A 23,869-nucleotide genomic window follows, 5' to 3' on the forward strand; every position below is an offset into this window, starting at 1 on the left:
TAAATCTAGGTGCTCCTGTGAACATTGTCATTCTAAGTCTTTAATGGAAGATGCTGTTTGCCTATGAGCACACCTGTGTGAATTCATCTGGGGTGGTTTGGTTCAGAGGTAGACAGAGGAGATTTCTTGCCTGCCTGAACAGATTGTATCTGCCTACATTTGTTTGGTTTGGTTTGGTTTTATTTATTTATATAGCAAATAATAATTTCTGACAATGTGTTACCCAAATGCTTGATTTTCCAATTCTTCATTCCTGGTGTGAGGTATGTACTGGACTGTTTCACATAAGTCAAGTGGAACTAACCCAAGACAAGTAGCTTTATGATTGCTATGTAACACATCAAAACACTGCACTTTGCAGTGCATACTCTAAATGCTATTTGTTCATGGTGAATTTTAGGAGACATTGTCTTTTATGCGTTTTGTTATATTGTTTTATGTTTTAAGTATGGCTCACACTTAAATAGCTTCGTAATAGTTTTATGCTATTTTATGCAGAAGAGAACAAAGAAGGATAGAAAAAAATAAAATATTATTAGTGGAAACCAATTATACTTGCATTCAGAATAGCCTTAAATTGAGTTGAATGCCAAGGTAGTTTGGAACAATGTAGATTTAACCCTGAGTTTCTGAAAGAAGGCAGTGCTTTATACAGACTTATAGTTTAGATAAGAGCAATCTGTTGTGACCATTTTATTGCATGAACAAAAGGGGAAATTAGTTCATGCATATGAGCTTCAAAATTAAAATTACAAATTAAAAAGCAGTCATTAATTAGATAAATAGATAAAAGATAGATGATATAGATGTATAAAAATTAAGATAAAAGGTTGATTGAAATATTCATTCTATTTCATTCAGCTTTTAATGTATTTATTTTTACAAGAAAAAAAATACAAAGGCATTCATCTCAATCTGAAACTTGAAATTTTATGTTGGTGTGGAACTAAACTTTTCTCTGGCAGAAGCTGTTGTTCTCACATTTTCTACATGCATTATCTTCTGTCATTTGACTGGGAAGCAAATGAGAATAGTTTTGTCTGTCATAATTGAAGTCATTAAGGGTCCCCGGCCAATTCTTAAATAATACAGATACATAGGTTTCTATATGATATGGCAAGATGCCATTTGGAAAAAGAAAAAAGAAAAGAAGAGATGTTAACCAAATATAAATAGAGGCACGAGTGGAGGAAGGGGTGTGTGGTGGGTGCGGTCCGACCTGGATGTCATCCCAGAGGGAGGTGACATCGCCGCGCCTCCCCCCCGGGACGCTCACCATGGGCGGCGCCCCCTTGGATGCTCACTCCGCCCCCGTGGGTGGCAAGGTGGGTGGCTAGCCCCACCCCCTGGGCAGCTAGCCCCGCCCCTGGGTGCACAGCTAGCTCCACCTCTGAATAGAGGGGAATCCTTAACAGACCACTTCACGGTTCCTTACACACATTTAACATATAAATTGAATTGGATTCAGATGCTACATCATTAGATAGCTGGAATACCTGGTCATTTTCCTTAAAAAAGTGACTCCTGAAATCCATGAGGAGCTTTTGGAAATGCTATGCAGATATAAACTGTGTTGATTGCTCAGCTTTCTGTGTCTACACACACAAATATGTTAATGACAGAAAATAAGATGCTTTTGAACTATCTAATTGATGATGCATGTATATATTGCAGTCCTTAGAAAGATGAAGATGAGCTCAGTCAAAAATATGTGAAATAATGCTCATTAAAGATCAGAGAAATTAAGAAAGCTTAAATGCTTTGCTGGAGAAGACTGTGGTCATAAAAACACAGGGAGAGCTAAGCTTCATTGGATACATTTGGGACTCACTTTATGGGACTATATGCACTTCAGGTACATTTAAAACTACATTTGATCCAGCACAGCATCTCCACAAGGAACTGGAAATCTCAGGAGCAAGGCACTAGAAAAACAATTGCTATGGTAGCCTTCAGATTGCCAGTATTCTGCAGAAACAATTCAAGTGCATACTGGAAATTTAGGTTTATTTAATTAAAGTGGACAAAAGGGCTCTGTCACCCTGGCACAACAAACCCATTAAGAAAAAAACCCCAGACTTTTTGTGGTTAGGAAAGTGGTCATCAAATGCATTGAAAAATGTGGAGGCAACAAAGCATCAATACCAAGAGGCATCAACACCCCACAATCAAATCTGGATGAATGCTCATTACTCTATAATCTACCTACAAAATAAACAAACTCCTCCTGTGAGCTTTGGACAAACAAATGAGGGTGAATGCTTAGGAAATAGGTCCAGAGGAGTCCTATGCTCTCTCATTTTTTGCCCTAGCTAACATCTGATAGATGCCAGATGGTGCTGGTACACTCTTACAGAGGAGTTACTATGGCACAGAGGAGTTAGTATGGCACAGAAATCTGGAAATTGTGTAGGGCACCACAGAAGTATAGGATCCTGTTTGCCACCACTTTCAGTGCTTTTTAAAAGGAATTTTCACTGGTAGGGAAGGAATTCAAACAAGTACTTTTAACCATGTGAAAATTCATTTTTAAACTTATTTTAAAATTCAAATTACATAATAAAGCAATACTATGATATATGTTTTCCACCATTAAATAAATTTAGAACTTACATTTAACAGCAGTATTCTCTATTCTACCCTCACACCACTAGCAACAGGAACAGTCAAGAATCATAGAATTGTAGAGTTGGAAGGGACCCAGAGACTCATCTAGTCCAATCCCTGCATTGCGGGAATCTCAACTAAAGCATCCATGACAGATGACCACTCAGCCTCTGCTTTATAATCCCTAAGGAAGGAGAGTCCATCACCTTATGAAGGAGTCTGTTCCACTGTCAAATACCTCTTACAATCAAAGTTCTTCCTGATGTTGAGTTGGAATCTCCTTTCCCGAACTTTGAAGCCATTGCTTTTGGACCTACAACTGTAGCATCAGAAAACAAGCTTCCTCCATCTTCCATGCGACAGCTCCTTAGATATTTGAAGATGCCTATCAGAACTCCTCTTAGCCTTTTTTCCAAGCTAAATATACCCAACTCCGTCAACCATTCCTCATAATCATTCTTGACCCTTGATCATCATGGTTACCCTCCTCTGCACATGTTGTAAGTTGTCAATATCATTCTTAAATTGTGGTACTCAAAACTGGACCCAGTACTCCAGGTGTGGTCCGACCAAGGCAGACTTGAGTTGGACTATGACTTCCCTTGATCGGGACACTATACTTCTGTTGGTGCAGCCTAGAACAGCATTTGCTTTTTTGCTGCTGCACTACACTGCTGTTTCATGTGCAACTTGTCGTCTACTAACACCCCTAGATCCTTTTCACATGTACCACTGGCAATCCAGCTGTCCCCATCTTATATTTATGCAGCTGGTTCTTCCTGCCTAAGTGCAAAACCTTACATTTGCTTCTATTGAAATTCATTTTGTTAGTTTAGGGGCAGTTCTCTAATCTGCTAAATTCATCTTGTATCCTGGTTCTGTTTTCTGCAGCATTGGCTACCCTCTACCAGTTTAGTGTCATATGCAAATTTGATGAACATCCCTTCAATTCCTTCATCCAAGTTGCTTATATTTTTTTTTTTTAAAGCAATTTATTAAATTTTACAATAAAAATAGACATAATAGACAATGTAACATCAATCTTAACATATTTTCACATTTTCTTTGGACTTCCTCGCATCTCCCGCTCCCATTTTCATCGTTAAAACATTTTGTCAGCAATTTATCATCTTATTTAAAATCTTATATCCCTTCTATATTTCATACTCATATAATTCTCAAAAGGAGCTAAATTTTCACAGTCTTACTTAATTTCTTAAAAAAACTTCTAAATTTAGTGGTGCTCAGTTGTTTTAGTCTAGCATCTTATTTAGCATTCACTCAAATTACAATGTTTTTGTAAATAGTTCTTAAATTTCTTCCAATCCTCCTCAATCCTCTCTTCTCCCAGGTCACGGATTCTGCCGGTCATTTCAGCCAGTTCCATGTAGTCTATCAGTTGTATCTGCCATTCTTCCAGTGTGGGTAGATCTTGAGTTTTCCAGTGTTTTGCGAGAAGTATCCTTGCTGCTGTTGTTGCATACATAAAAAATGTCTGGTCCTTCTTTGCCACCCCTTGGCCGACAATACCCAAAAGGAAAGCCTCTGGTTTCTTAGTGAAGGTATATTTAAATACCTTTTTCAGTTCATTATAAATCATTTCCCAGAACGCCTTCACTTTAGGGCAAGTCCACCAGAGGTGGAAGAACGTTCCCTCACACTCTTTACATTTCCAACACTTATTATCAGACAGGTGGTAAATTTTAGCAAGTTTGACTGGGGTCATATACCATCTATAAATCATTTTCATTACATTTTCTTTCAGGGCGTTACATGCAGTAAATTTCAATCCATTAATCCACAACCTCTCCCAGTCCTCAAACATGATATTATGCCCAATGTCCTGTGCCCACCTTATCATAGCCGATTTAACCGTTTCGTCTTGTGTATTCCATTTCAACAGCAAGTTATACATCCTTGAAAGTACCTTAATCTTTGGTTCTAACAATTCTGTTTCTAGTTTCGATTTCTCCACCTGGAACCCTAATTTCTTATCATTTTTGAAAACTTCTTTGATCTGAGCGTAGTGTAACCAATCTCGCACTTTGTCTTTCATTTTCTCTAGACTCTGCAATTTCCATTTGTCTCCATCCTTTTCTAGTATTTCCCAATATTTTGGCCATTTAGCCTCCATATTGGGTCTTTTTCGGGCCTTGGCTTCCAAAGGTGAAAGCCACCTTGGTGTTTTATTTTCCAGCAAGTCTTTATATTTTGACCAGACATTAAACAATGATTTTCTGACAATATGGTTCTTAAAGGCCTTGTTTGCTTTAACCTTGTCATACCATAAATATGCATGCCATCCAAAGGTATTGTTAAACCCTTCCAAATCCAACACATCAGTGTCTTCAAGAAGTAGCCAGTCTTTTAGCCAGCAAAACGCTGCGGCTTCGTAATACAACTTTAAGTCTGGCAGGGCAAAGCCCCCTCTTTGTTTTGCATCGGTTAATATCTTAAACTTAATTCTGGGCTTTTTGCCCTGCCAGACAAATTTGGAAATATCTCTCTGCCACTTCTGAAAGCACTCCGTTTTGTCCAAAACCTGAAGTGTTTGAAATAAGAACAACATCCTTGGCAATACATTCATCTTGATAGCAGCAATTCGGCCTAACAAAGAAAGTTTCAATTTTGACCAACTATCTAAGTCTCTCTTAATTTCTGTCCAACATTTTTCATAATTATCCTTAAATAGACTTAGATTTTTTACTGTTATGTTTACCCCTAGGTATTTTACTTTTTTTACCACATTAAGTTCCATCTCATTCTGAAACCGTTCTGACTCTGTATTAGTCAAGTTTTTCCCCAAAACCTTAGTTTTCTGTTTATTTAATTTAAATCCAGCCACCCGACCAAAATCATTAATCAGTTGTAATGCTCTTTTCGTACTGGGCTCTGGCTTCTGCAAGGTCAAAACCAGGTCATCTGCAAAAGCTTTTAATTTATATTGTTTCTGGCCGACCTGAATTCCTTCCACCAACCGGTCCCTTCTAATCATGTTCAATAGCACTTCCAGAACCGAAATAAATAACAGCGGGGAAATAGGGCAACCTTGTCGTGTCCCTTTTTCAATTTTAAACTCTTCCGTAACCACATTATTAACTATCAGTTTAGCTTTCTGTTCTGAATATATCGCCTCAATCCCATTCTCAAAACCCCGTCCCACTCCCATCTCTTTTAAATTTCCCATCATAAATTTCCAGGAGATATTGTCAAAGGCCTTCTCCGCATCTATAAAAATTAAAACTGCTTTTGTATTTATATCTGTTTGCAAAAGTTCCAAAATGTCAATAATGTTCCTTGTATTAGCAAACAGATGTCTTCCTGGGAGAAAGCCAGCCTGGTCCTTATGAATTACTTCATTTAAAACTTTTTTAAATCTATTTGCCAAAATGTCTGCAAATATTTTGTAATCCACATTTAAGAGAGAGATGGGACGGTAGTTCTTAAGTTGTGTCTTTTCAGCTTCCGACTTTGGTATTAATGTGATAAACGCTTCCTTCCACGACTCCGGTGCCCTCCTCCCCTCCATAATTTCATTGCTGACCTCCATCAAAGGTTGTATCAAGTAGTCTTTCAATGTCTTATAGTACTTGGAGGTCAGCCCATCTGGTCCTGGAGATTTGCCAAGTTGCATGTTCTGGATAGCTTGTTCAATCTCCTGTCGTGTTATTTTAGAATTCAGGATTGTCCTATTTTCTTGTGACAATTTAGATAATCCGTTTTTTGCCAAAAATTGTTTAATCTCAACGTCATCTTGCGGCCCTTGGGTATATAATTTTTTGAAATATCTCTGGAAACACTTTCTGATGTCCACTGGATTCTGGATATTTTTTCCATCAACCTCTAAGTTTGTAACAGTATTTAATCTTTGTCTTCTCTTCAACTGCCAAGCTAGCAGTTTTCCACATTTATTCGCCGACTCAAACGTTTTTTGTTTCATTAATTTAACCTTCCATTCAATTTCCTGATTTATCAATTTGGAATATTGTGTTTGATAAAGTTTAATTTCTCTCAGAGTTGGCTGTGACTTCGGATTCACTCTTAGTTTCTTCTCTAGTTCTTTTATTTTATCCAAGATCTTATCTTTTTTCTCATTTTGTGTTCTTTTCTTCACTGCATTCTGTTGTATCAAGAATCCCCTCATTACAGCTTTACTTGCGTCCCAGATTATTCTTTTTTCCACCATATTATTCATGTTTATCTCAAAATAATCCTTCAAAACTTTTTGGGCCTTCTTGGTAATTTCCTGGTCTCTAAACAAATTGTCATTCATCTTCCATCTAAAGGATCCAGTTGGTAATAGTGTCATATCCATCTTTACTGCATTGTGGTCGGAACAGGTCTTTGGGCAGATTTCCACTTTTCTGACCTTAGGTGCCAGGCCTCTAGAAATCCATATTTGGTCGATTCTTGTCCAGGTCAGTTGGGCTTCAGAAAAGAATGTTCCCTCTCTTCCTAGTGGGTTCTTTGTCCTCCAAATGTCAATCAAGTCCATATTGTCAGTCGTTTCAAAAAAGGTTTTAGGTAGTCTGCCGTCTTTTGTAACATTTTGACTTTGTGACTTGTCCATGTTAGTTGATACGACCCCGTTCATATCTCCCATCATTATGATGTTGTTATAGTCTAGATAATCCAGCATTGTCTCCTGCAACTTCTTGTAAAATTCCGATTTCCCTTCATTTGGTGCATAAATTCCTAATATCAGCATTTTCTCTCCTTGATGTTGTATCTCAATGGCCAAAATTCTTCCATGTTCATCTTTAAATAGGAATTTAGGTGACAGGCTCTCTTTTGCATATATCACTACGCCTCTCTTCTTAACTTTATCCGAAGATACAAATTCCTGGCCCAATCTTTTATTTATTAACACTTTTCTGTGGAGCCTCGTCACATGTGTTTCTTGTAAACAAATAATGTCCAATTGTTCTTTTTTTAATATATGAAATATTTTCTTCCTTTTTTCCGGAATGTTACAGCCATTAATATTCCAACTCAACAGTTGCAGAGACATCCTGAATTATCTGGTTATTTTTCAAGGGGTGGTATCTTCTCAGGAACTTCAGGTTCCACAGGTGCTGATGTTGGTGTTGGCGTTGCCTCAGGCCCAGCAGGTAGTTCAATTCTTTTTTGAAGGTCCTCTCCGTGTGTAGACAGGAATTTGTCTCTCTCCTCCAGTGTTCTAACTTTAACCTTTCTCCCTCTAAAGGTAAAAGATAATCCTTGAGGAAATTCCCACCTAAATGGAATTGCGTTGCTCCTTAGTAGTTTAACAAGTTCAGAATAGGCGGTTCTGAGGTCAAGCAGTAATCTTGGGATATCTTTATAAATTTCAATTCTTCTGTCCAACACCTCCAGTGATTTTACAAAGTGTAATCCCAGAATCTTATCCCTTTCCTCCTTTGATCTCAATGTTATCAAACAGTCTCTGGGCCTCTCCTTCTTTATGAATCTTCCAAGTCTGTAAGCTGACACAATTTTAAAGTCCTTTTCTTCCAAGTTCCAGAACTTGGAGAATTCTTTAGTCAAAAACTCAGTTAGATTTCCTTCTTCTGCCTCTTGTAGTGATCTAATCCTTAAGTTATTCTCACGATTTCGCAGTTCTATCATCGAGAGATAAATCTGGTGTTCCCCAACTTGTTTAGTGAGTGGTCTTACCTCTTGCTCTAAATTTTCAAATCTTTGTCTAGTGTCCTCAGTCAATTTCCGATTTTCTGCTGAGGCCTCAGTTAGCTGTCCGATTGCTTGTGCATTCTGTGTCACTTGTGTGGTTAATTTGTTTAAACATTCTGTATTTTTATCAATCTTTGCTGATTGGGCATCTGCTTTCTTGTCCAAAGCTTCCAATTTTTCAAAGATTTTATCTAGTATAGAGGCAGATGCTCCTGAGGCCATATCTTCCAATTGTAACTGCTCTGCTTCGCCCTCACCCTCCACTTCTGAGGGCAAAGCAGGCACAGATGATCTACGTGTCTGTAAGGCTGAGGTTAGAGTTGTTAAAGTTGTTTGTTTAGCTCTCCCTCTTTTTCTTGTGCCACTCATTCCAACGTTATCTATCAGTCAAGGTCACACTGAGTTGTTCCCATGGGAATGGAAAGGTCCAGAGCAAGCAAACAGCAAGGGAATCGAAAGTAAAAAGTGTATGTAAAATCACTGTTATAATCCAGTCCTCTAGAGGGAGCTTGATCTATCTTTCAGAGTCTAAATTAATGTCCAAGAACCTTCAGATACAAATACTTAGCAGAGTTTATAAATGGTTACCTTGTTGCAGACAGTGCTTATTTATTTCCAAAAAGAATGTTTCAAATTTAAAAGGTATCAATACCCTCAGATTGTTTCCAGTTCCAATATGTTGTATCCAAATCTGCAGTACTGACAGCTCCCTTAGTACTCAGGCAGCTCCTGACTCTGGGTTTCACCTTTAAATTTGTAATCCAATAAGAGGAGGAAAGTCAAGTACAAATAAAGATCCCAAATCTTTAACTTAAAGTCTTTACTTTAAAATGCAAGTTCAAATAGATGCTTAGATCTGTAAAGTTTAAAGTCTCTTTCTTTTCAGCCTCCACTCCTCCAGCTGATTGCTTTTTTTCAAGTTCAATGGCTGCGGAAGACGGACTTCCTGCTTCCACGTCTCTCCGCTCACAGCCAAGTTCAAGCCAATTTAAATTTCTCTTTTAAAATCTCAAATTCCAAGTGATTCAGTCTTTTACTCACAAATTAGTTGCTTTTTCGTCCGGATCCGTAATTTGGCAGGAAAAGGGATCAGCGCTCACCGACAGCAGCAGCGCGGCTTCGCTCCTCAGGCTGCGAAACGGCTCACAGCGCCGCAACCCCCCTCCGTGCTCCGGAGCCCCTTACGGGGTTCCTTCTGCACTTGGAGGGTCGCTCTAGGCGCCCACCGAGCCTCAAGACCCCAGGCTCTTGCCGCCTGGGGTTTTCCGATGTGGGTCTCCGCTTCGCCGTAGCGGACGACCCGTTGCCTGCGGAGCCTCCTCTCCCGTTCAGAAGAGGACCGCCATTGTCGTTCGCGCCGCCCCCGGAAGTCCCATCCAAGTTGCTTATAAATATCTTAAACAACAGTGGGCCCAGGACAGAATCCTGTGGCACCCCACTTTTCACTTATTTCTGGGATGAAGAGGAACCACTGGTAAACACACTTTGTGTTCAGTTCTCTGAGTATGATTTTTGCTTCCTGTACAACAGCATTGGTCAGTTTTTGGTTTGTTTTCTGATGCTGTTATTCTAAGTCTTGTTGGGTTTTCCACATAATTTTATCAGCTATTCTCTGCTTGAGGAGTATCATCTATCTGATTTAATTACAAGATGGCTTTCTCTAACTCAGTGGCAGCAGCAATAGTGTCAGCTGAAGAGCACTTGGCACAAAAACCTTGCTAATGCATAACATTAGGGAATTTACAATGGCATAAATTCTGTCGGCTTAAGTTCCACCAGCATAGCTCCAGTTCAGCCAATATGACTTGAGCCAGGACAGACCAAGATCTGCCTATTCCAAACTTTCTCACTGAAGCAGATCTTAAATTTGGATTACACTGTTAATCTCACAACTCAGATTCATACCTAGATTCCTTATCTATCACACAGAGTAAGCTATCAAAGATGTGTTTGCTTGCACTTCAATTGTATCTTGCTTTCCAGCAAAAGCTCCATGTTGGCCTTTAGTATATCAATGTATGGAATTAAGTAAAGGGGTTAGGACAGCAAACAGGTTATGTAAGGACTTCTTCTAATTAGGCATGACACAGGGAACTCTCAGAAAACTGGTTGACTGATGGCAAAGCCATCATAATCCAGATAGCAACTCACTCACTATTCTGTAGCTAAAGTGAATTTAGAAAGACAGCTAAACAAAGAAAATAAACCAGTCATACACTCTGTGCCCTTGTGGATTGGCCCTAATTTAAGACATTACTACCTGTAGCCAATGGAAAGAATGTAAAAATGTCTTGTCTGAGGACTGATTCATACAAACACATTGATCACTTGATGCCTGAAAAGGCATTGCATACATGTGTGGCTGATGCAGAATGCCTGCCCACAATACTCCGCCTGGTCACATGTTTGTCCCCAATACCATATCCTGGCCACATGCCCTGTGGAAGAGTGAAGAGTACAGATGTACACTCAGAAGCCTCCTCTAACACAGCTACCATTGGTATAGTAAATGCCTGCACATTTACATCTGTACAGGACATATATAGGAGCCCTTTACACTTCAGCTGAAGGGATGGCTGTCAATGAATGGCCATGTCAAACATGGCAGGACAGGGTCTCAAAATAAAGATGTACTCTCCCAAGTGCACATTCCCAGCATGTGCCCTCCAGGGAGCTGGTTTCAGGCACCAGGCCCATTGACAGACCAGCTCTCTGCATCACAAAGCTGTCTATGTGAAATGAATGCTGACAACATTATCATTGCCATGTGGGAATTCCTTGCGGATGATCACAGTGCCTGGAGACAGACAGTCAGGTCATGTATCAACAGCAATGAGAAGAGGAGGAATGACTGCTGGGAGAAGCACAGAGAGAAGAAACACCATGGCACACCTATAGCAGCAAAATCAGACACCTTCATCTGCCCCGCCTGCAATAAAACATGTCTCCCCCATATCAGTCTCTACAGCCACAGCAGCTGCTGTAACTCACCAGCAGTTTGACTTTACCCTAAAAGCACACTCTTCCATTGTCCACTGAGACAGATGGATGACAACAGCAGCAATGGATGCAGCAGGAAGGCCTATTTGTGTTTAAGGGTGTGGCCAATATGTGCATTTTCACTCCTTCCTCATTTGTCTGGTAAATGCAAGAGAAGTACAATGGAATATTCTTACACTGACCTCTGATCATTTTGAGCTAGTTCACACATATAGGTCCATAAATTCATTTATGGCCAGCAAGATTTGGTAGCCTTGTATACAACAGCTTAATTTCTTGACACTTCATTGCTATATACCGAATTGATGGTGTGTGGCTGATTGTGAGAACTGACGCCATTGTAAGACTCTGCATTCAGCATTATGTGAAGCAATATTATTCTGTCTTTGGCTTTATATTTGCAGTGTGCCATTCATAATTCCTGTCCAGGAGCTAGGGATCCAAGATTACCGAAATAATGTTAGGTTCTGCTCTCAGTTTATGCATGATAATTTGAACATTTATCAATGTCTCCCTCTCATACAGCTACATATGTGGGAGCTATGGACAGATATAATAATATATGCAAGCAATACAGAGCTTTTCCTCCCTTGATCGATGTGCATTGTGAATAGAGGTATTTGGGCATGTCAATATGCAATGTTGTAGTAATTAAGAAGCAAACATGCATATGTGAACCTGCTTCAATAACTGAGCATTCAAGTGATAAGAAAAACAAGCTATGTTCATGAATGTGTGAACTAGTCTTCAGAGACACACAAGAGCTACAGTTCTTTTCTTTCTCTCTTTCATCAGCATTGGTAAAATTAGGACACAATTCAGCTCCAAATCAGTTCTCTCAAACGGTACGAATATTGTATGCTTTACTTGAAGTGTTTAAATACAGAAATTGACAGTATTTTTTTTAAAATAAAACACAGCATCCACCATGCCTTAAAATGTAGAAGAGTTTTCAAACAGAAAAGAAGTTTCAAGAGGAAAAGTTGTTGGTTTTTTAACTGCTGGTGTTTTCATCTTTCTCAACATAAAAGTAATTTTGTTTGATGGAGCTATGACCATTTCTTCCGCTTTAGACACCTTGAGAAACAGGAATCTATTTTCAACCTACCTAAAAACATACTGTAGCTGAAATAATCTCACAGTGTCAAAGAGATAAAATAAAAACCCTTCATCTTTCAAAATTTAAAGGAAAACTATTTGTGTGAGGGTGTAGAGTCAAAAGCTAGCATTTTAGGGTGAAACATTCTGTTTGTATGGCCAGGGTTAAGCTGAATTTTGGCCTTTAACTCCATTCACAGTGTCTTCCTGCCTCTTATTTTGAAGAGTTTCAGTTATTTGTGCTATTTGGGTTAACTAAAATCCATCAAAATGAACACTTGCTTAGTTCTCTCCCTCATTGAAATAAATGGAACACACTGAACTTTGGCTGAATTATGTCTTTGTCTTCAAGGTTTTAATGTTCCACTTGTCTTCAGTATAAGGTTAGTCTTTTCTTGAACTTCTCAGTCTATTCAATTTATCTACAAGTTCAAGAAAAGACAGTAAAAGGCATATTTGAAAACAACAACTGCTCCTTGTTAAACCATTTAAAATATACAATGAACTTCAAACTTCTGAGTAACTATAGCTGCAGTTTTCCCATCACAATTTTTAAAAATTAAATTATTAAAACAGGTTCTTTGCTCATAAGCATAACATTTTGAACCTGTGAATTATAATGCTGTAGATGATTTTTTTTAAAAAAAAAAAACCTGAACAATATATTCAGCATGATCAAAAATTTATTTTCATCAAAAAAATATTCCAAGATGCATATTTTTCTTTACTCTAGAGCAAGCCATATTTACATTAATTTATAGACTTCCAGTCATTGTGTACACACATAGAACTTTTTCTCCTGTGACATTTCTGCCTCCTCCCATGCAAAATACCAAACTTTTGCATATAAATAAATCCAGAACTATCCCTGCAGCTTTAATTTGGGTAGCATTTTCAATAGTTCTTTCCCAAAGGAAAGTGTTAGTGGTAATATTTTCATGGCATACTACAATTTCAAATCTGCAGTTCAATAAACTTATAGCAATTTGTCTCAGGGGTCTTGGCTATCTGAGCACGTTGTTTGAAACTATAAACCAAAATGAAAGAGAAATATGAATTGTTGAGGTTGACCGCTGTTGTAGTAAGGTGCTGAATTATGGAACAAATTAGTTATGAAACTGTTTCTGAAGGAATCAGGGAACTGTACACTCTGCAGTACCACAAAATCAAATGAAGATACTCTGAATGAAAACAAATCTATTGTTTCCATGTATTTTTTGATCAAATTTTGGTGCCTTCTATGAGCAGAGATAGATAACTGCTTTAACAAATTTTTGGCATAAAAGTAGAAACTTTTCCCTCATGAAACAGCTTAATGGAATGGACTTCTGAGTTGATTTGCTTAGGACTGCAGCTTTAGTTAAGGAAAACTAATCCTAAACACGCACTCAGTGACTAGAAACTAATTCCCACTGAAATCAGTTGGACTTCTTTGGACTAAATATGCTTAGGATTGCATTTTTGGTGTCACATTCAACATTTACCAAACTTTTAAAATGATATCTGAACAAGTTTGCACAAAATAATATATTTATATTGGATAAATTACAGAAAAGTCCCATTCTCTATCTCTCCTCAGCAGAAAAGAAACCATTTGTTTTATTGCTGTGATAATGATGATATGATCATGAAATGTGGTTATTTTTAATCCCATTACTGTATTTGCTTCAAAGATATTTCGCAGATTTTTTTATGCTGCTTCCAAAACCTAAAAACACTTCATAGATTTCAAATGACAATGAGGCCAAAGAAATATATGTACAACTTTATCACACCTGGCTCCATCTTGATGCATCCCTTTAGACAAAGGACTACTTCTCTGCCTAACCGAGTTTACGAGGTTGCTTAGAGAGAAAATAAATAGCAGTATGATTGTAAGCTACTATTGTTGTAAACAACAAGAAGATTTGCACTCGGATCCAAAACACATTTCTTAAAGTGTAAAGTGTCCACCTCAATCAAAAGATGTCAATTCCAAGTAAACGTATTCAGAACTAGAGTATTGGTCTTTCCAAAACTCCCATTTGAAGTCGTTTTAGATTTTATTCTTTTATTAAAACCAGTACAAATATTTCTTTTTTTAAAAAAGGTATTGAAAACTTACCTGTGCGGCACCAGGCCCTCCTAGCTTTTGAAGAATGAATAATACAAAAAAATTGGCTTAAACGTCTGATGAAAGAAAGGAGAAGTTCTTTTGACTTCAGAGCCTTCTGAAAGCTTTGGGAAGAAACAATTTCCTGCCAGTAAAAGGCACTTATGCTTTGGGATTTGAAAACTCACAGTATGTCACTGCTTACTGCTTGCTATTTTGGGTGTTCCTAGTAAAACATAGACTCTTTTGTGCAAAACATCATAATGCTTCTCTGAAGTTCAGGCTGAACCCAGCATTGAAATGAAGCAAGACGGATGTAGTGAGCAAAATGAAAACGGATTTTCTTTCTTTTTCTTTCTTTCTCTCTTCTGGAAAAAGGACTTACTGGCAAGTACCAGATGTGTTAAAGAGAAGAGTCATTTTCTGTGTGAGTGTTTTGCAAATGAAATAGACATGCCCTCCACTTAGATGTTAAGAAAACAGTTGATCATTTTACAGGAGCTACAAAGTAATATGAAGTAAAGGACTGGCTCTGCAGCTCTCCCCTTTTGCTTCCTTAATTATATTTTTCTATAAATTCTTAAATAATCCTTCCTGTTCCCAGTCTCTGAGTGGATCATGCCTACCTTATTCTTTTCATAGAGCTCTGAACCCTAATTTCTGCCAGCTTTTGACACTTGTAATGTATATTTTTAGGGCCCATCTTATTTTTATGGTTCTACGTTGTAATAAGCTGTTTTCAATATTGTGTTGCAATTGTTCAAAAGCACACCAGTGCAAGTAAATAAATAGGTACCGCTGCAGCGGGAAGGTAAATGGCATTTCCATGTGCTCTGACTTCCATCACGGTGTTCTGTTGCACCAGAAGCAGTTTAGTCATGCTGACCACATGACCTGGAAAGCTGTCTGTGGACAAATGCTGGCTCCCTCAGCCTGAAAGCAAGATGAGCGCCGCACCCCATAGTCGCCTTTGACTGGATATAACTGTCCAGGGGTCCTTTACCTTAACCCTTTTACCTGTAATTGTTGTAACCTGCCCTGGAACATTAGTAGTATTATTATTATCATTACTATCTCTATTTCCAATTTCCTGAAATTATTCTCCCACTGTGACAACAAAGACTGATTTTCTGCTACTTTCTGGCATGGGGAAAGAGAAATTCTTTCAATATGTTGGGAAGGCAATTTCCACTTACCTTCCAGAAGTGTGGTCCATGGGAAGCTATGAAATGAGCCCAAACTACATCAGCTGGCTATGGAACAAATTGGGATTGATGCAATGCAACCTGTGGGGGTGGGAGGAGGGTTTGCAGATGGTTAGATTATTTGACCCTTCGTGTCACTTCCAACTCTACAGTTTTCTGATACTATGATGTGGCATTGCTTTCAAGGCATTCCAGGAAGTGTAGCTCATAGCAAGCTGGGGTTGGGGGAGTCTTGCAACACAGTAAGTGGCATGGTTGGTTTTTTTGTTTTGTTTTTGTTTTAAGTTACTAAAGCAATAAAAATGGAAAGTCACTGGCTTCTTCCTAAGGTAAGCATCTACCGCCCAAATTGGAGAAATTTATTCCCCTTATAGTTCTTTGGGGAGGGTTTCATTTTGTCCCACCCATCACATGAACTTTTAATGAATTTAGGGTCATGGATCACATAACAGTTTGAGAAGAGGATATCCAAAGCTATAGACCAGAGGTTGGCAACCTTAATTGGAGGATGGGCTGGTCAACGCTCCATCTGTTGGAGAATGGGCGAGAGCGTGTGGGCATGCACATTCTTCCAGGTTGGAGGAGTGCCTGTGCACGTGTGCACACACTATTTCTGGTGCTCCTCCGACCCAGAAGTGCACCAGAAATAGCGTGTGTGCATGCACTTCTCTGTCCCGTATGCATACGCACATGCTATTTCCAGTGCACATCCAGGTCGGAGGAGTGCCCATGCGCATGGGCCGGTTAGACAAGCCTTGTGGGCCACTACTGGCGCATGAGCCTTAGGTTGCCGATCCCTGCTATAGGCAATCAGTTGTGCAGTACATTTTTCTTCCTTTATATTTTATTGGATTTCAGTGACATGCTCATTGTAGTCTCCTAAATAAAATGAAGTTGCAAATGTGGTACATATACAAGGTTTTACTAGTAGCACAAAACACATGGACAACCACAAATATTTTAAAAACAACAAAGATCCTTGTGGCATAGAAATAAATTTACTATGGCATAAGCTTTGTGAGTTCAAGTCTGCTTCATCAGATGCATTCCCTATGTCAGGTGCACAAATGTTTTATTTTAAGGTTATACAAGATTCCCCCCCCCCCCTGTTTTTTCTTCAACAGACTACCATGGCTACCTCTTTGGAAGAATCTTGTTTCTAGATGTGGAGTATGACAAGGAACTGCTTGACCTTTCAGTGGACTGCAGAAATTAGTTATTTCTGATACACTTTGGGTCTTTACTCCTTCATCTATTATTTCAATTTAGTTTTCTTGGAAAAGATCATCGTGACCAAAGTTCACTCAATGGTGCAGTACTGGCCATGAGAAAAGAGGAAGGAGAAAGCTATGGCAATTGACACCGGCGGGCAGCCTGATAGCTTTTAGCAAAATTTTGTAACATAAGAACTGTATAGAATGTAGTGTGCAAGGAAATTTAGCTCTTGTACTTTACAGTACAAGATGCATTCAAGAGCTTGGATCAGCACAAAACTGCGTCAAGCAATCACCAGGAAAGCCCTTTGCCAGTTGCCTCATAAAACAAGGCCAAATTTATGTTTGTGACTCACAGATACTTGTGGCAAAGATGCCGTGCCATATCAGGGTGAAATTACTTGTTACATGGGAAGTCAGTGGTGATATCTCCCAATGTTTTGTTTGTTTTTGGTTAAAAACAGCTGGGCAGGGTGTCCCATTTGGATTTTAGCTGTGGGACAGGAGAAAGGAGCAATGCAGAAGAAGGACATTCTACACACCAAGAAAGTCACCTCATTGTGTCTTATTACAGAAGCACAAAAACGCTAAGGCAGCTTTTCACAACATGGAAATGTATGCCCAAATAGTGTGTCAGCATTCACGAAAGTTATCATTATAAGAGCTACGTTTCAAATTAGGCTTCAGAAGTTAACACTTGCTCTTGGCACCTGACATGAGAAATAGGGGCGTTTACATGGTAGTGCTGATCCTCATGAAATGTTCCCCCAATCAAGATTTGTCAGAGTCCCTCTTTTTATTTCTTTTGCTAGGCAACACTTTAATTTCAATGGGCTTTTAATGTGTTAGCACCTCATATTATTGCTCCCAATTTTAATGTGTAATACCATTTACCCTGGCTGCTGTTAAGCTCTTGCTTTGTTTCATTTGTAAGCGTTGATTGTGTTATGTTCTTTCTTATTGCTTTTCAAAATTGGTTGTTGCATTTGAATTTTTTATTTTGTAATTATGTTGCACATGGTTCTGTGGACTTTTAGTGTAAGAGTGGGATGTATACTAATGATGATGATGATAATAATAATAATGAAAAATCACACCTGTTCAAGGATGTTTGTTTCAGCGTAACTGATCTTTCATCACAACTCACAAAACATGGACCATTGCAAACTTTTTATTACTGGATTCCCCCCCCCCCCCCATAAAATTTCTCCTTCAGCAGCTATCATAATCACATTTGACAGATTGCACTCTCTGAAAAGTTAACCCAGAATGTTTGGCTATTTAAGGAGCTTCCTAAACCAGACTCATTTGAGGCCATATGGTTTTCCTTTCTGTTTATTAACTCCTCTGTTGAAGGTAAAAAACAACAACAAAAAACCCTCCTGGGTCTCAAGCCTAATTCCGGAGAATTTGTTAAGTATAATTGTTTAATTGCACATTGAAATGGAGAATGACTTTGTGTATGTTGCTAAGGGTTCAACACTGGAAAATTTCATTAGAGTATTCTAAGCTAGAAAGAGGTCTCTGAGCTTCCAGCTAAGTTGATAATTAACTGTTAATGTTGTCTGCTAGCCTTCACATGGATGTTTAACCTTAGATCACATGATTAAGGTATTCAATTTCAAATTTTCCATTTTAAAGGGAATTGCCCCTTTTGGTCTTTTGATTCTCCAGTCACAATGAGAAAAGGATGTGAAAATTATTCTCTCCAGGAGCTGCTAATGTAAGCTGTGGAACAGACAGAGCTTTGATTTTAGCCTGGAACGTAATTATGTTATTCATTTAAGAAGAAGAACCTATGCCTGGCTATGCTTATGCTTTATACAGCATAAGTGTATCACTGGGTGTATCACTGATTGTTTTGTACCTGTTTTGATGATGTTCTGGTTAGTGAAGTTCTGAATCATATTTATGGTCTGGACAATTTTATTCCAGAAGGAGTCAGCTTTTGTGCATCCAGTTGCTTCATGTTGCACAATATTAATATCTGCAATAGGACTCTATGCTCTAATAGTTGCTCTTACTTTTCCCTTTGCCCCTCCCCCTCTTCCCACTCCCCCAGTTCTGAATGTGTACGGCTGCAATGAATAGCCCACATCCACACCATACATTTAAAAGTCATTCAATGCACATGGCTCAATAATAATAATAATAATAATAATAATAGTAATTGTGGTAACTGTTATTTGTTAAGGGTGCTGGGAATTATAGCTCTGTGAGGGACAAATTACAGTTTATGGGACCCCACATGTTTTACATGTGCATTAAATGGTATTTAATTATATGGTGGGTTTGACCATATATTCTTTAAGCTTGGATTTGCTTTTTACAAAAAGAAACAAAGTTTGTATTTCATCATTTGCTCTGTTAATGTAAATCTTTTTTATTCATATTGAAAACCACATTAAATACAGTTTAAAAATTATCAGCATATACAATGTACACAAACATTACAAACTATCACATCAATTCAGTTGTTTGTTGCCAAAGACTTTATCACTATCCCACAGCATCTCTTAGTGCATTACAGTATAGAACTAGCTGCCTCTGTACTCTAAGTAGGTCTGTTATGGAATGCAAAGGAATAAAAATGATGTGCACAGCACAAGGAAAGTGTGGCAATGAAGATAAAGAAAGCAGAACATTACTGAGAGCTACAGGTGTGGAGCACAGGAGGTTATATCACAAGACTCAGGCTCTGCATTTAGGAAGGGATTAAGGCAGTGTACAGTAGACGGAGGATATATGTAAAAAGGGCTGAGAATGAAAGAGTTATAATTGAGAAGCAACATCAGTTGATGTTTCCAAGAATAAACCAGATGGAAAAGCTGCAACTGGGTTAGTTTGGCGAGACGCCAGCTAAGAACTAGCTTACCCAGCAGACAAGAGGAAAAGAAATTATCCTAGAGGCAAAACAGCAAAGTCCCAGTTAGATCAAGTGTTGGCAAGCCCAGCAGCAAGGTCAATCATTTCTGGAACCAGCTACCCACTGGCCAGATGGAGACACCATTTGGGTGTCTGCCTGGGCCAGGCAATTGCTAGAACAGCTTGACCACTGAGCAAAATAACAAGCAAAATGGTAGAATTTCAAACTCCAAAGGTGCCTAAAGGTACAGTAGGTTATAATTATGATTTAATGAGCAAATTGAGACATTTTGGAAGGTATTAGCAGTGCAAGCAGATTGTTAGATCAGAAGCAGTCATTTGCAAATATAGTACCTGCTAGCTTATATATCTTCCCCAACTAGTGTTAATAAGTGATGGCACTGGCTGCATCCTGCATTGTGACTCAGAGGGGAGGCATGCAAACTGGTTAACCAACCCAACCCCTCTTTCTTTCCTATCCTCATGATCCTTAGCTTGGAATTTGCCTTTTTCCACAACTGACACCCACTCTCAACACAAGGAAGGTTTCATCACTAAAAGTGCAAGTCAATGTGCATGAGAACTCTGAGAGAGGGCTTGTATGCCCAAACCTGTCTCCCATTCACAAATACAGTTTAAGAGTGTTCAGGTAAACACCTGCAAATGCCACACTAAGGAGTGCATCTGGTCATGGTCCCGGCTATTCAGCCATGCCATCTTTCAGGAAATTCAATTCTGTTGTTTTGAGGGAAGGGTAAGGCTTGCTTCCAACCAGCAAATAAATAAACAAACGTTCAGACATCACTGTCAAAACAGTCTCTTCAGTGACAATAATGCATTTGCTGTGAAATATCTTATAGAAACCTCTGAAGGAGAGTGTCTGATGAGTGCTGAAATAGCTTAGTTTGTTTAAAATAAGAGGATGTGAAAAGTAGCTCAGCCCCAGAAGACTATTTCTAGAATGGCTGTAAAAACGTCATATACAATGTATGGCTTTGACCGGCTAAACTCAGTTCACACAGTAAAGAATAGAAAGAAGGTCACTATTGCCCCCCTTCATTCATATACTATCACATCTTCTCATTACTTGAGCTAAAAGGAGCCTTCTGACTCAATTCTGGGGCATTAAATTTCTCGACATTCCTAAAATTCATTTAGCATTTAACTTCCTAGTGAAATCAGCTGGACATAATTCCACAAAATGTGCTTAGGATAAAATTTCCCCTTAGCTTATAAGTATTACAGTTTAATTAAATTGTAGATTGTACAATTAAGACTAGATAGAGTTGCACCGAAGTGTGGTGCAATAAATAAAATGCAAGAATGGAAGAAAACATGTCTCTACATTTTAATTATCTTTGTTCATAGTGATGTTTCCTGGAAGAGCCAGCCCAGAAATCAAAATGAGGAACGGCAGTTTGTGATTTCAAAACCAGAAACTTGTCAAAAACAGCTCAGGTTTTAACTGAGGAAGTAATTCTGTGCCTGGACTGGGCCACTTCTGATTGCAGCTGAAGGGTCATGTGGCGATAGACCCTATTGTGTAGCACCCTTCCTGCAGTGTTGTGGTGCTGGTTGCCATCTTAACTTAACTGTTATTTTTATTATTTTAAAACTGTATTGTGGAACAGTACTTGCCCTTTCCTGGGACTTTGTGGTGAAAAGCAGGTTATAAATTCAAAGAAATAAAAAATAAATTGTGTTTATTCATTTAAAACTTTAACTTATGTAATCTTATTTATATTGGACTGTATCTGATGTGGCATGAGCAGTGCTCCACTCATGCTACAAGACTTCCCTTCCCTTTCCTCTCCTCGTGGAACCCCAAATTTTACTCTAGTCTCCCAACCCTCTGGAACAGATTTTCAGATTGCCTGGGAGATTCCATGAGAAACAAGGGGAAAGTACCATTATGCAAGTGGAAGTCTGCTGTGCAGCTGAACTGCAGCACGAGATACAACCTATTATTTATTCCACCATTTGTAAGCCATTTTTTCACCACTGGGTGATCAAAGTGGTTTCTAATAGCACTCAATAAAGCAAACCATCAATCAAAGAAATGCCGTATTTCAAACCACTAGGCTGGATGAGTTATAATGCTGCCCTTTGCCTCCTGCCTTCAAGGAGGAAGCTGAGTCTGGAGCTCCTATCCACTCCATCGTTGGCGGGAGCTGCTGCAGCAGAAGCTACAGGTGCATGGACTCTGGGGCATCCATGGGTGCTTTGCAAAGCTTTTGGTTTTCATCACCCAATGTCAATCAACTCATGCTACTGCAACTCACATTACTAGGTCAAATGGACCATTACACTTTATGGTATAGCAATTTGCTCTATCTTTCTAGTGGTTAAATGATTGCAAAGGGTTACAGTCAATAAGGTAATGATCATAACCCAGAAATAAGTTCTGATATAGAATTTTTGTTGGCATCCATCTGTCTCAAGAGGATGAAATCAAACTGCTGGAGCTGCAGAGATTGGTAACTCGTAGCTGCTGCCTCCCATATTGTTTTTGCTACATTACTAGCACTCAAGTAACAACTACAGGGCACAAACCTGGGCAGTGTGTACGGAGGTCCTGGGCTGCTCAGATGACAAGATCTCACACTCAGCCTCACTGCTGTGGTCCAAAGGAAAGCAAAGCAATACATTTGGCACCATCTTGGCCTACAAGACACCATCCAACAATCTTAGGGTCCCCACTCTGAATTCGTTTAGGTTTTACTCCGTAGCCTTTTCTTCTCCCAAAGATGTCCTGCAAGACAGTGGGTACAGATTTCTCCTCAGCGTTTATTCCTGAAGGCTTTCCAACAAATTATTATAGCCATAAGACAGTGGAGGTTTAGCATCAGAGTTTTCCTTTTCCTTATAGAACATCCTAATAAATAGATTAAAGGGTGTGCAGCAATCAACAGGATCTGCCTTGCATCTGCAACATTTGGAAGAAGCCCAATTTGTTCAGTTTATTTTTTGTCCTGCTTTTGATGTGCTGTAGTCCCTCCAGACAGCAATAGTTTTGTAGCACTAAAGAAGCATCACAGAAACTAAAGCAGAATAAATCCACCACTGGTGCACTATTAATGTGTTAAGAACATTTCGCACTCGAACACCTGTCTGGAGAGGCCCTTAGAACAAGTTGCGTTTAGGAGTGGCATATCCCATTAGCCATAGTAATCTGTCTGTGGATCAAGACATTTTCCTATACATAAACTGCACTCTTGGTGGCATTGCAAGGACTCATACCTTGATTATTATTTTTATTTTATACATTGTTCCTTTTTATCCATATGTTGGATATTTTGAAGAGTTTACATATAAGCCACTGTCTTCTCAGCTGAATAAAGGAGATACCAGTTGCCATTGGTATCAGCACTTCGGCTTGAGTGGGTTGTGGTGAGGAGTCTGAAGTACTTTACTGGCTCAATCAAGTGCATTTTTGATGTATGGACTAAATTAACGTTCTAAATAGTACAATTCATCTTTTAATTCAAAAGAAACTGTGGAAATGAGAACTCTATTAACGGGAAGGAAATATACAGACGACATTCTGAAAGCGCTGTCAATGGCCCAATAAAACAGCCTGACGAATTAGTAGATAACAGCTCTTGTAAATCAGTGTCATGCTCCTCTTAACTATGACTGCATGGACACACAGCAAATCACACCCCAGCCTTTTGCATTGTTGCTAAAGTTGTTGGCGTAAAATGAGTGGTGAGTCAGTGTTCGTGATGTCAATTAGAAGGTTGAGTTTTCTTCCCCCTTTTTCTTTTTCTTTCAAAATAGGAAAATTAAGAGAATATCAGTACCATACTGCAGAAATGGTGATTCCTTTCAGTTCTGCAAAAGCACGCCTCCGTGACTCTCTCCCACTGAAATGGCTGGCAGCCATTCATCAGAATAAATCCTGTACAGTGAGCTGGCATTGCCCCCTCCTGCTATAAAGGCTGACTGCCTCTCAATTTAAAGCTAGTGAAAGAGGCGTCTGCTGGTGGACAGCTGAACAATTGTCAAACCAGACAGCTGAACAGTGGGGTGGTGAAGGCCACAGTGGAGAGGGAAAGAAGGTTGGTTTCTGTCAAAAAATGAACAATGACAGTTTGACAAATTTCATAGTGGCACTT

General features: G+C 38.9%; 1 protein-coding gene across 5 annotated transcripts in view; it reads right to left on the reverse strand.

Annotated features, from left to right (window-relative positions):
* The window catches only part of LOC308481612 (cadherin-19-like), a 76,313-nt gene extending 61,606 nt beyond the window's left edge, over positions 1-14,707 (reverse strand). For 3 of the 5 annotated variants that reach the window (XM_081014190.1, XM_081014192.1, XM_081014191.1), the window contains exon 1: positions 14,480-14,706. The gene's annotated coding sequence lies outside the window, so the exon portion shown is untranslated. Of the gene's footprint in view, positions 1-14,479 lie in introns of all 5 variants that reach the window. The other 2 variants (XM_081014195.1, XM_081014193.1) reach the window with 1 other exon arrangement.
* Positions 14,708-23,869: the final 9,162 nt, after the last annotated feature.

Source organism: Podarcis pityusensis (genome assembly GCF_964106645.2).
Source record: "Podarcis pityusensis genome assembly, chromosome: 7".
Classification (NCBI taxonomy): Eukaryota; Metazoa; Chordata; class Lepidosauria; order Squamata; family Lacertidae; genus Podarcis; species Podarcis pityusensis.